Source organism: Gossypium raimondii, chromosome 5, assembly GCF_025698545.1.
Source record: "Gossypium raimondii isolate GPD5lz chromosome 5, ASM2569854v1, whole genome shotgun sequence".
Classification (NCBI taxonomy): Eukaryota; Viridiplantae; Streptophyta; class Magnoliopsida; order Malvales; family Malvaceae; genus Gossypium; species Gossypium raimondii.
Genome location: NC_068569.1, coordinates 40,170,979 through 40,185,244, shown reverse-complemented (window position 1 = coordinate 40,185,244; position 14,266 = coordinate 40,170,979).

Genomic DNA, 14,266 nt, shown 5'->3' with positions numbered 1-14,266 from the left:
ACTCGACAACTTGTGTGAGCAGCACCATGTAACTAGATTTTGACCGTCAGCTTGTGTGAGCAGACCTAGTGATGGCTCTAGAGTGAGAATCTATATGAGATATGAGATAGAGGTGGTTTCGACCATGTATTAGCACTTAGTGTGAGATACCCAAATATTTGATAGTATTCCAAATGGTTCAACGGGCAGAGTGTTAATACTAGAGTGTATAAGTTTGATATGAACTAGTACGGGTATGTATGTGAATCATGTGAATTGAATCTATGAGATTTGTGATTTCATGTCTAACCTTGTAGATGAATATGTGTTAGGCTTTTGGATCAAATTGAGTTGCATTATGCTACGTTTAATTACTTAAATTGTGACTAAATGGTAAGCTGAGTTTTATGCTATATGAACTTACTAAGCTTAATTGCTTACTCTGTTTAATTTTTCGTGTTTTATAGTGTTTCGGAAGCTCGCTCAGATTGGAAGTTGTCGGAGATCTCATCACACTATCTATCGGCTGTTTTGGTACTTATGAATAATGTATTTTGGTTATATGGCATGTATAGTTCATTTGGCTAATTGAAGCTTATATGTTTTATTATGTAATTAGCCATTTAATTTGGCTTGATTTGGTATATGTTGTTATGTAATTATATGTGTAGCTAGTCTCTTGGTATGATGCAATGTTGCCATGTGAATGCCTTAATGGTGAATTGGTAGTTTGAGTACTATATAAATGAGATTGAGAAATGGCATATAGGTTAAGTTATAGGCACAAAGGTGCATATATGCAATTGACCATTTAGGTAACTTTTGGTGGTGATATTGGTATGTTTTTAAAAGGCCAAATGTGATGCCTAAGAGCATTATGGTTGTTGGTAATGATATTGCATGCTTTAAGCTTGATTTTGATTAGTATGAATGTCTATTGATGATATGGTCATTTGCTATTTGATATGTATAGGTTGATGCAAATTTTGGGCGAGAAATGTGGCTTGGAAATGGCCTATTTTCGTCCACACGAGCAGAGACACAAGCGTGTGTCTCAGTTGTGTGTGACACACAGCTAGGTGACACGGCCGTGTGTCCCCCGTATCTTTTAAAGGAATCAAGTCAGTATGCCTCACACGACCAAGCACACAGCCATGTGGTTGGCCGTGTGACCTAAGCCAGTAAGTTACACAGGGTCGGACACGGGTTGGGACATGGCCATGTGATCCCATTTCGAATACACACATGATCTACGACACGGGCGTGTCTCTTGGCCATCTGAGACACATGGCCTAGCCACACGGGTGTGTGTCCCCTGCACTTTGAAAATTTTCAATGTTTTTCCAAAAATTCCTTGAGTTCACGATTTAGTCCCAATTGGTTTTAAATGTTTGTTTTGGGCCTCAAGGGTCTATGTTAGCGACAATGAGATTGAATTTGATTGATTTTATGAAATGAATGTGTTTTGTAAATGAATTGTTTGATTGTTTGATCTAAAAGTCTGGTAATGCAACGTAACCCTATTCCGACGACAGATACGGGTTAGGGGTGTTATATATTTTATTAAACATACAGGTCTATACTTTAGGTTAGTCGATAATACATTATGTTACTAGTTTAGATGCAGATTGACTAATACGAGTATTCGTCTTGAAAATCCAAGTCAGGTTAACATGGTTATATCAATGTGTATTGTGATTAAATGCAATTGAATTGTTGTAATCATACGATAGGGTATGCGAATTAAATGAAACCAAGCCCTGAGGCTGAAATGGATTTAAACAAGTCAAAAACTCCAAAAACGAATGAAGTAGGTGATATTAGAAGTGGTAAATCGGAAATAAGACTGATAAGGGAATGTTTTGATATTGATATGTTTAAAATGTTGTCATTATATGCATAATGAAATGTTCTTATAGATTGTATTGAAGTGGAATGGATTGGTGTTAGTTTTGTTACACTTTAACATGATCATATTAAATATATAAAGCTTGGTAACTCCAAGTTATAAGTATATGGTAGATATGTGCATATAGTTATACATGTTTTCTAAAGATAGATTTGTTAATGTTTATATTGTATATTTGAATTATAGAAATGTCACTGAGTTAATTACTTAGTTTACAATTTTGTTTTCCTTATGCAGGAAAGGTTCTATTCGAGTTTTCAAAACATCAACTCGACATCCAAGTAATACTATTGGACTTAGTTTGTTTCCTTTTTCATTACTAACTTGGCATGTTGAGTCAAGTGGGTTTTAATGCTTAGTTGTGGCTAAATGATCATATGATGTGTATAAGTCTTATTTATATATTAATGTGTTCAAAGTGGTATGAATAGTTAGTATGCTGGATGGTGATAGATTATAGGTATATATATATGTATAAGTATTTGAATGTTATATGGTTGTTGTATAATTTGTAAAGGATAAGGTATTTGCTTAATTTTAATAGGATAGATGATATGTTTGGTTTGGCATGAAAAAAAGCTTATGTGTGTGAATAGGTTGTTGATAATACAAATAAAATCATGATTGTTGAGGATTTAGTGGGGGCTATTGAGGATTTAGTGGAGATACTGTTATGGGTTTTTTACAAAATTGTCTATGCCTTTTTATCATTTTGTCCTTCCGTTACTAGTATAAATAGAGGGGTAGATTCCTCATTTTTCATACTCAATAGAAACACAACCCTATCTGAAAATATTTTTTCCTCTACTTTCTATTTGCGATTTCTTTATAAAATTTGTCAATTTTTCTCAAATCACTTTTAGAGAAAATTCTGTCTAAGAGTTTGGGTTTTAAGTGCGACAAACTGTAACCCCTCCAAACTTTACTAGAATTGTTCCTATTGTGATTTCCCGAGAAGAACAATACCAATTAAGTTTCATCTTCCATATTCAGGTGTACGAATATTGAAGGACTGTGTTAACCTTGAGGAACGATGTCCACTACACGATTACACCGATCAGAACGAATTCATTTCTAAGGTAGTAGATTTACCATAGCACAGTAATTTCTGATTTCATATTTAATTATTTATTTTTCCCAATAAATGCTAACAGATTTATTTTTGCAGTAGATTATTATAAATGAATTCCTACTACTTAAACATGTCTAACTCGATCAACAAATACATCCTCGATGAGGTTAGAGCTATTGTGGTTTTCAAAGTAAACTTGGTTGAAAATAATGCTCAGTTGATTGTAGATACAGATGCCCCTAAACATTTCTGCACCAACAAATAAATGTTCACCGAATTTGAAAAGGTAACTAAAGCTAAGTAAGTCTACATAGGTAATTCAAGCACGTCGGAAGTACTCGGTAAAGGAAATTTTTTTCTCAAACTCACTTCTGGTAAAACATTGGCATTGAGTAATGTCCTATATGTACATGACCTTCATAGAAATCTGATTAGTGGTGGTCTGTTGAATAAGACAAGCATTAAACTGTCTTTGAATTTGATAAACTTGTACTTTCCTGAAACAGAGATTATATGGGCAAAGATTTTTTAAGTGGGGGTTTATTCGTGATTGATATTATGTTTAATAATAAAGACACCACTTTTGCTTATATTGATGAATCGTTTGACATGTGGCATGCTAGATTAGGACATGTAAACATTCATTCTTTAAAGAAACTCGTAAAATTAAATCTACTTCTTAATCTAGATAATAGTAGCTTTAATAAATATGAAATCCGTGTTGAAGCCAAGCATGCTAGACCTTTCTTAAAACCTATCACTGATAGGAAAACTGAACTTTTGGAATTAATTCATACTAATCTAGCAGACTTTAGAAACACAGAAAGTAAAAATGGGAAACATTACTATATTAACTTTGTAGATGACTACTCTAGGTATACAAAAGTCTATCTTTCAAGAACAAAAGATGAAGTTAAACAAACATTTCTCCTTTATAAAACAAAACTCTAAAAGAAATGATGAATTCTTTACTACTTAGTTCTGGTTTACCTAATCATATGTGGAGGGAGGCCGTACTCTCTACGAATCATATCCTTAATAGTGTGCCTCATAAAAAACTAGATTGTAACCCATACGAATTTTGGAAAGGTTATGCCCCTAATTTGAAATACATGAAACTATGGGGGTGCCTAGCAAAAGTAGGCATACTTGTTTTTAAACAGAACACTATTGGTCTAAAACTGTTGATGTTGTTTTTGTTGGTTATACTTTGAACAGTGCTACATATAGATTTATGTCTTTGCATGATTCTTCCTTATGTGAATCTAGAGATGCTGTCTTCTTTGGAAATATTTTTCCTCTAAAAAAATCTTATGTAAATCATGATACACAATTAGATGAGCATGTTTCTTTTTCTAGTACACATAATAGAGATATTCTTAATGATGATGTGGAACTTAAGAGAAGTAAAAGACAAAGTACTGTCACTAGTTTCGAACCTGATTTCTTACTTCTTTTATAATTGAGTTTAATTATTTAGGCTTAATAAATGATTATATAGCTTATTTTTTATAGATGAGGATCCAAAACTTATGATGAAGCCATAAATTCTATAGATACTAGTTTTTGGAGAGATGTTATTAATAATGAGCTTGAATTTGTTATGTCTAATTACACTTGGGAATTAGTACACTTGCTTAAAGGTCTTAAACTATTAGTAATAAATGGGTATTTAGAAAGAAGCTTAGACCAGATAGGTCAATACAAAAGTATAAAGCAAGACTAGTGGTTAAAGAGTTCACTCAGAAATTTGGAGTAGATTAATTTGATACTTACTCTCCTGTAACTAAAATCTCTACCATTTGTGTGTTGTTTGCATTAGCTTCCATTTATAATTTGCTAGTACATCACATAGATGAAAAGACAACTTTCTTGATGGTAACTTGGATGAGGAGATCTATATAGAGCAACCTCCACGATTTGTGGCACTTGGTATGGAAGATAAATTTTGTAGACTCAAAAATCTTTGTATGGTCTCAAACAAACTCCAAAACAATGGTATGAGAAATTTCATAAGACCATTCTTAGTTTCGATTTTATAGTTAATGAGACGCCATCCAGGCGAATGTTGGAGGACAACTGGGGTTTTTTTAAGATGTGGGTCTACTGAGCACTATGTTTGAAAGTGTCTGCTGAGGGCTGATTAGGTGCAAGCTGCGGGTTCTGATACTGTACAGCAACCGAGAGTAGTTTAGCAGCCGCCTAGAGGCCTTCGTCAGCCTAGAGGTGGTAATGGTATGGGTCGTGGACATAGAGCACCGGGCAGAGGTGTTGGACAGACTGAAACGAGACAGCTGGCCCTAGTTTATGCTGCTCATCGCCGAGAGGATAAAGATGCTCCGGACGTCATTACAGGTACATTTCTTATTTTTGATATGCCTTATACTGCGTTGATAGATATAGGATCTACACATTCCTTTTTTGCCTGTTCTGTTTCCAAAAACCTAGGGATTCTGATTGAGAGTACTTCTAGTGAGGTGACTGTTCTGAGCCGCTGGGGTAATCTGTTAGAGTTAGCAAACTATACAGGGATGTTCTTTTAGAGGTTCAAGGGACGGTATTTCTAGCTGATTTGATGGAGCTCCGTTTAGAGAGTTCGATATGATATTGGGGATGGACTGGTTGGTCAAGAATCGTGTCAATGTGGATTGTACGACTAAGAGGGTTTTATTGAGAACTGAAGGGGGTAATGAAGTAGTTTTGATTGAGGAACGTTGAAAATACTTCGGTAACTTGATCTCTGCACTGGTAGCTGAGAAACTATTTCACAAGGGATGTAAGGCGTATTTGGCCTACATAAGTGTTTCCGCTTCTAGGGACTCTACTATTAAAGACATCAGAACTGAGAGGGATTTTTTGGACGTCCTTCCTGAGGAGCTACCGGGTTTACCTCCGAATCAGGAAGTGGAGTTTGGGATTGAGCTTCTCCCTGGTACAGCTCCGGTGCCTATTGCTCCCTATCGAATGGCACCGAAGGAGCTTACAGAGCTCAAGGCTCAAATTCAGGAGTGACTAGATCGTGGGTTCATTCGCCTTAGTGTGTTCCCGTGGGGAGCATTGGTATTGTTTGTTAAGAAAAAAGATGGATCCATTAGGATGTGTATCATCTACCGACAACTAAATAAGTTGACTATTAAGAACAAGTATCCACTTCCAAGGATTGATGATTTGTTTAACCAGTTCCGAGGGGCATCTGTGTTCTCCAAAATTAACTTGCGTTCTGGGATCATCAGTTTAGAGTTAAGGAGACTGATGTGCATAAAAAGACGTTTAGGACTCGTTATGGTCACTACGAGTTCCTAGTGATGCCATTTGGACTAACTAATGCACCGACAACTTTCATGGATCTAATGAACCGAGTGTTTCAACCCTACCTGGATCAGTTTGTGGTGGTGCTCATCGATGACATATTGGTTTATTCGAGGACTGAGGATAAGCATGACGAGCACCTTAGGATTGTTCTTTAGATTTTGAGGGAAAAGCATCTCTATGCTAAGTTCAGCAAGTATGAGTTCTGGTTACGTGAAGTAACATTTCTGGGTCATGTGGTGTCTGCTGAGAGGATTCGAGTCGATCCTCGAAAAATTGAGGTTGTACTGGACTGGAAGCAACCTAAGAATATGTTTGAGATCCATAAATTTTTAGGGCTGACAGGTTAACACTGATGGTTTGTGGAAGGATTTTCACTGATCGCAGCACCCTTGACTAAGCTGTTACGTAAAGGGGTATCATTTGACTGGAACTAATGCGCAGCAAGAGAGTTTTGAGAAGCTTAAGACTGTACTGACTAAGGCTCCTGTTTTGGTACAACCTGAACCTAGAAAAGATTTCACGGTTTATAGTGATGCATCACATGTCGAATTAGGATGTGTGTTGATGCAGGATGGTAAGGTGGTTGTATATGCATCTTGTCAGCTTAAGACACACGAGGCAAACTATCCTACGCACGATTTGGAGTTGGCCGCCATAGTCTTTGCATTGAAAATCTGGAGGCATTATCTATACGGTGAGAAGTGTATTATCTACACTGGTCATAAGAGCCTCAAGTATCTCTTCACTCAGAAGGAGTTAAATCTTAGACAACGTAGATGGGTTCAGCTGTTTAAGGATTATGATTGTATTATTGAGTACCATCTCGGCAAGGCCAATGTGGTGGCCGATGTGTTGAGTCGTAGGGCTATGACCGATCTGAGAGCGATGTTCGCTCGACTTAGCCTATTCGACGATGGAAGTCTGTTAGAAGAACTTCAGGTCAAACCGACATGGATTGAACAGATTCGAGGTAAACTGACATGAATAGTGGCACTACAGATTTTGGGATAAACAGTGATGCGGTACTTTGTTTTCGCAGTCGGATTTGTGTACCGAATGATGAAGATTTAAGGCAGTTGATTCTAAGAGAGGTGCATGGTAGTCCCTATACCATGTATCCCGGCGGGAACATGATGTACCGAGATCTTCGGGAATTGTACTGGTGGCCAGGGTTGGAGTGAGGTTACTGACTTCGTTGCTCGCTGTTTAACTTGTCATCAAGTTAAGGCTGAGCATCAGTTACCTTTGGGTTTGTTGCAGCCGGTTAAGATACTGTTATCGAAATAGGAGCGAGTAACGATTAACTTCATTAGTGGGTTTCCTCTAACACCCACTAAGAAGGATTCTGTCTAGGTCATCGTGGACTGATTGACCAAGTCTGCACACTTCATCACGGTAAGGATAGACTTTTCTCTTCAGAAATTAGCTAAGCTCTACATATCGAAAATAGTGAGACTGCAAAGGGTACATGTCTCGATCATTTTCGATCGAGATCCTAGTTTCACGTCTCAGTTCTAGAAGAAGCTTCATGAGGCTTTGGGTTCAAGATTAGACTTCAGTACTCCTTTCCATCCTTAAACAGATGGTCAGTCGGAGAGGGTGATTCAGATACTAGAGGACATGTTGAGGAGTTGTGTTATTGATTTCCGAGGCAGTTTGGGAGGAGTACTTGCCATTAGCAGAGTTTGCCTACAATAACAGCTTCTAGTCTAGCATCCAAATGGCACCTTACGAGGCATTGTATGGTCGTAAGTGTCGCACTCCTTTATGTTGGACTGAGTTGGGCGAGCGACATGTTCTGGGTCCTGAATTGGTCTCTAAGACAGAGGACAAGGTTAAATATATTCGGGATCGTTTGAAAGCGGCTTCTGATAGGAAAAAATTATATGATGATTTTAAGAGGCATGAGATCAAGTATTCTGTGGGGGACTTAGTTTTTCTCAGGGTCTCGCCATGGAAAAAGGTTCTGAGGTTCAGTCGCAAGGGCAAGCTAAACCATCGGTTTATTGGACCTTACCGCATTCTAAAACGTTGGGACCTGTCGCTTATCAGTTGGAGTTACCTTTAGAGTTGGACCGCATTCATGATATTTTTCAAGTCTTGATGTTGAGGCACTACCGCTCTGATCCCACGCATGTTGTTTCTGTTGAGGACATTGAGGTTAGGCCAGACTTGACCTTCGAGGAGGAGCCGGTTCAGATTCCGGAGCGTGATGTAAAGGTCCATCGAAAAAAGCCTATTCCATTAGTGAAGGTTCTGTGCCATAATCATAGCACTGAGGAGGCCACGTGGGAGCCTGAGGAAGCGATGCGTCAGCAATATCCTCATATGTTCTTATCAGGTAAAATTTCAAGAAAGAAATTTTCTTTTAGGGGGTAGAGTTGTAATGCCCAAAAATTTCTAATTTTGTTATTGTGAAAATATGACACAAATATCTGTCAACTTTAGTGGTTATGTGTTCTGGGAGTGTTTGGGAGGCCTCAAGTTCAAGCTTTTGCTTGGGCAAATTTTGGTATTTTGAATGAATTAGGTCTTACCCTTGTTTAGTAGGCTTTTATTTGATTCTTGGGTAAATTACATCAGAATGGGTCTAGTGGTCTGGTGGTCAAATGATGTGTTATTATGGTGGAGGTCTTATGTTCGAATCCCTATGCAGGCAAGAGTATTAATTTTTTTGCTCAAATTTCGGGATATATTTGTGTAATAGGGGGATTCTGAGTAATGGATGTGTAGTGGGAATTAGGGGAGAAGATTAAGGGATTTTTGGGGTTATCAAGATTTAATTTTATTTTTATCCCACAACCGAATTTTAACTCACTTTTCCAAAAAAAAATTTGCCGTCTATTCTTCTCCCTCTCCTCTTGTCGAAATTCTCTGAGTTTTTCCATCTTCCTCTTCTTTTTCTTCTCGATTTTTCCTTAATCCATTTATTTTCCTTCGTTTTTGCACGCGGTTAGTGCTCGCTTAGTTTCTCTATGTGTTTCTCTTTGTTTCTGTCATGAATCTCTTCACGGCTGAAGTGGTAATGTTTTTTCTCTATGATTTGGACGTAAGGGGAGGCTCGGACTGGTGAATTCGGTGATCTCGTCTTAACAATAGTTAAACGAAGGGTTATCGTTGGTGGTAAGTTAGGTTTCTGTTAATTCTTAGTTGTCAATTCCCTTGTAAATCCATTAAATTGATGTTGAGTATCTTGATTATAGGCTTTCGAGCGCTCGGAGACTATTTTAGCATCAAACAAAACCAGGTGTGTACCCGAAACACATAAAAAAAGGGATTCGGCTAAAAGCCAAAATTGCTTGTTGTTTGGACAACAGTAGTAAGCTAATTTTGAAAAATCAGAATAAATTGTGGAAATCGAATTAAAGGATGACAAAATGATGGAATTAAAGCTTACTGAGTTTAGTTTCTCATAGAAGAAATAGTGTAAGTAATGGAATTGTAAATCGTGAGGTATAATAAACTTTATGAGACAAGGTTAGAATGAATTCGGGTTCCCCTGTTCTGACTTTGGAAAATCATCAAAAATTGGAGAAAATAATTAGGGGTTAAAATTTACATGTTTAAATTATTAATGTGTCTATTTTCAATAGAAACAAATGGAAACATCATCAAAATTTTGTACTAAGAGATAATTAATTTTTAGCCAAGAAGGGACGAAGCTGTCAGACAGCAGAACAAGGGTAAGTTCGAAGATTTACTGTACATATTGACTAAACCAAAAATTCTGAATTTTTTATGGTGGAAAGATATTTGAGTTTAGTTTCAAAAACATCAAGCGGATCTTAATTCAGAATCCTGTAGCTCAAGATATAAATAATTTAGTAACAGTGACTCAAGTACATAGCTTTGAAGGAACATATAAGTAAATAGTGAAAATATATATGAATAATAAACTAGCACGGGTTACATTAAAATGGATCACGTGGCCAAGGCTAATTTGGGCCGAGTGGGCCATATGGGCGTGTGAGCTCATTTTTTTTGAAAAGTTCTGTAAGTTTGCACGGGTCGCTCAAGTCGACTATGGATCTACTGTAGGGTTAGTAAGCTTTACTTAGACCCTTATATGTGTGATCTGTCTATCTGCTTTCTATACCGAGCATGACTTATGATATCTGAATGTATTACTATTAATTGTATAATAGCATGACATATTTTGTATGTTGCATTGCATCGGGATGGGTTGATGATATTTGGAGGAAGTGTCTGAAAGGCTATTAAGCCTGTTATCTGGCAGCTCAGCTGCAACCTTCTGAGTATGTGCCGCATTTCGGTACAGCATGGTGTGTAGGGATGGGTGGGTTGAGTTAATCCCCACATGGTGTGTAGGGTTGGACGGAGATGGTGTGTAGAGGCTGGTGGGTAGGATTCTGATTTACTTTATCTGCATTCTATATCTGATATGGGCCAATGCCCTAATATATTTTTGAGACTGTATCTGAATGGGATAAGGCCCAAATTGATTCTGTGATGGGCACAGGCCATAGACTGTATCTAACTTAATTCTATTGATTATCTGTATGCATGTTTTCTGTGGGGATTACACACTGAGTCATCGAAAACTCACCCTTTCTCTATTTAATCTGTACAGGTAATCCCCAGACTTGATGGGTCGGTGTAGCGAAGGACTCGACGGTAGGTACACGTAAATTTTAGACTGTTTTCCGTTAATGCCTAGAATTTATTACTTATTTGGGGTTTTTGAAGTATCTTCTGGACTATGGACTGGTTGGCTTTAAATTTGGGACTTTATACTGTTTTTTTATTAGTTTTTTTTAAACTGCAACTCCACAAAACACGATTTTTTTTCCTAAAAACTAAGGTTTTTCGTAATAGAAATGATTTTCCTTAAATTAATTGGTTACAAAAGCTTCCGCCAAGAGACAAGTTTTAAAGCAAATCAACTATTTTTTTTCGAATTAAATAAAAGCTAATTTACTGTAACAGTTTTTAAACTCGACAATCTTGTCTTCAAGTGCCTTTCCATGTGACATCGCCAGATCCTGCCATAATGTCTAGGCTGGGTTTGGGGTGTTACAAAAACACTTTTGCACCGCAAAAGTCAAGTCTTTGGCATTGCTTACGATTTTTGGGCCCCATAATCAATGCTACACGAGCCTTAGTTGAAAGAAATGTGAGCAGGAAATGAGTGAAGAAGTAGTCATTTTTATCTATTTTTGAATTTTTTACAATTTTTTAGAGTAAACTACACCGCAAGTCACTCTAAAATAGCATCGTTCTTATTTAGGTCACTCTAATTTTTTTTGTTAATTTAGTCAATCCAATTAAGTCAATTGCTTGAATTAGTCATTGTCGTTAAAAATTTCATTAATTCACTTGCAGATTGCTGATGTGACATTTTTTTTACTTTTGACTAAAGCTAGGGTCCTCTTTATAATTAGTCCAAAACACTTTTTTGGGGGTTTATATGCAATATAAGAACCTCCATTCCTTATCACCGCCCCCATCTCTATCGTTCCTCACTTCGTTGCTTCCGCACCATAAGATCCCTGCAGCAAAGAACTTAATTAGAATGTTTTAAACTTTAGGGGCTAATTTCAAATTTGAGCAATAATTTAGAGAATTGATTTAAATCAATGCCAGTGCACCCTCCATTTTGGAGTTGTGTTTTATATTTCTACTTATAATTTTAAAATATGCTTATAAAATTGGAAACTACTCATCAATTTTTCAAAACTAATTGAAAGCATAATTTCATTTTTCAAGTTTCGGGTTTGATCGAATCTTATAATACTAAGGCATTATACTATCATGAACGACATGAAACTTAACGATAAAATACCATATCCAATTTATATTTTGGATAAACAAATCGAACTCCATTAAAAAAGGCAATATTTTCTACTAAGTAAGAGAAAGTATTTCAATTTTTGTGAATGTGTTGTGAAATACTTTGCCGTAGGGATTTTATGGTGCAGGGGCAATGAAGTGAGGAGCAATAAAGATAGAGACAGTGAGTGTTGGACGATGATCAGGATTGGTGGTTCTTATAGTGGGTATTGGGCGGTAGCGAGGATTGGGGGTTTAATGTTGCAAATAAACCAAAAAATATATTTTGGACTAATAATAAAGAAGTCAAAAAATGCCATGTCAGCAACCCATCAGTGGATTAACAAAAATTTTAATTGCAGTGACTAATTCGAGTAATTATCTTAATTAGAGTGAATAAATTGACAAAAAATTTAGAGTGACCAAAATATCAATTATATTATTTTAGAGTGACCTACAGCAGTAGTTTACTATTTTAGAATTTTCTAACCTTTTAAAAGAATGTTGATTTTTTATAATTTTAAAATAAAAATAAAGTTAAATTAATAAAAAATTATAAATATTCAAAGCTAAATTTATTATATTAATTAAAATAAAATTATTAAGATTGAGAATGTGATAAAAAGTATCGAAATATTACAAAATAATAATAATGCAAAAAACACAAGAATTATAGATGAGAATAAGAGGGATTTTTATTGCATTTCTCTTCTTTTCTATCATCATTAGAAGTAGCATACTCCTACATATATATATAGGGAGATTAGACTCCTCATTTTCTAATACATAAATAGGAAAGGGGTTTCAAGAAGATGAAAGGTGAAAAGTTTATTATAATTGTAACACCCCAAAACCCGGCCTAGACGTTATGGCCGAATTTGGCGATGTCACATGGAAAGGGATTTGAAGACAATGTTGTCGAGTTTAAAAACTGTTACAGTATGTTAGCTTTTATTTAATTCGAAAAAAAACTAGTCGATTTGCTTTAAAACTTGTCTCTTAGCGGAAGCTTTTATGACCAATTAATTTAGGGAAAATCGTTTCTATTTACGAAAAACCATAGTTTTTAGAAAAAAAACATGTTTTGTGGAGTTACAGTTTTTAAAAAAAAATCATAAAAAACAATATAAAGTCCCAAATTTAAAACCAACCAGTCCATAGTCCAGAAGATACATCAAAAACCCCAAATAAGTAATAAATTCTAGGCATTAACGAAAAACAGTCTAAAATTTACATGTGGCCACCATCGAGTCCTCCGCTGCACCGACCCGTCAAGTTTGGAGATTACCTGTACAGATTAAATAGAGAAATGGTGAGTTTTCGCAAACTCAATGTGTAATCCCCACAGAAAAATGCATACATATAATCAATAGAATTAAGTTAGATACAGTCTATGGCCTGTGCCCATCACAGAATCAATTTGGGCATTATCCCATTCAGATACAGTCTCAGAAATATATTAGGGCATTGGCCCATATCAGATATAGAATGCAGATAAAGTAAATCAGAATCCTACCCACCAGCCTCTACACACCATCTCCGTCCAACCCTACACACCATGTGGGGATTAAATCAACCCACCCATACTTACACACCATGCTGTACCGAAATGCAGCACATAATTAGAAGGCTGCAGCTGAACTGCCAGATAATAGGCTTAATATCCTTTCAGACACTTCCTCCAAATATCATCAACCCACCTCGTTGCAATGCAACATACAAAATATGTCATGCAATTATGCAATTAATAGTAAATACATTCAGATATCATAAGTCATGCTCGGTACAGAAATCAGACAGACAGATCACACATATAGGGGTTTAAGTAAAGCTTACCGACCCTACAATAGGTCCACAGTCGACTTAGGTGACCCGTGCAACCTTACAGAACTTTTAAGAAAAATGGGCTCACACGCCCATGTGGCCCACTCAGCCCAAATTAGCCTTGGCAACGTGATCCCGTTTTAATGTAACTCGTGCTAGTTAATTATTCATATATATTTTCACTATTTACTTTATGTTCCTTCAAAGTTATCTACTTGAGTCACTGTTACTAAATTATTTATATCTTGAGCTACAGAATTCCGAATTGAGATCCACATGATGCCTTTAAAACTAGACTGAATTACACTTCTACCATAAAATTTTCAAAATTTTTGGTTCAGCCAATAGGTACAGTAAAATCTTCAAACTTACCCATGTTT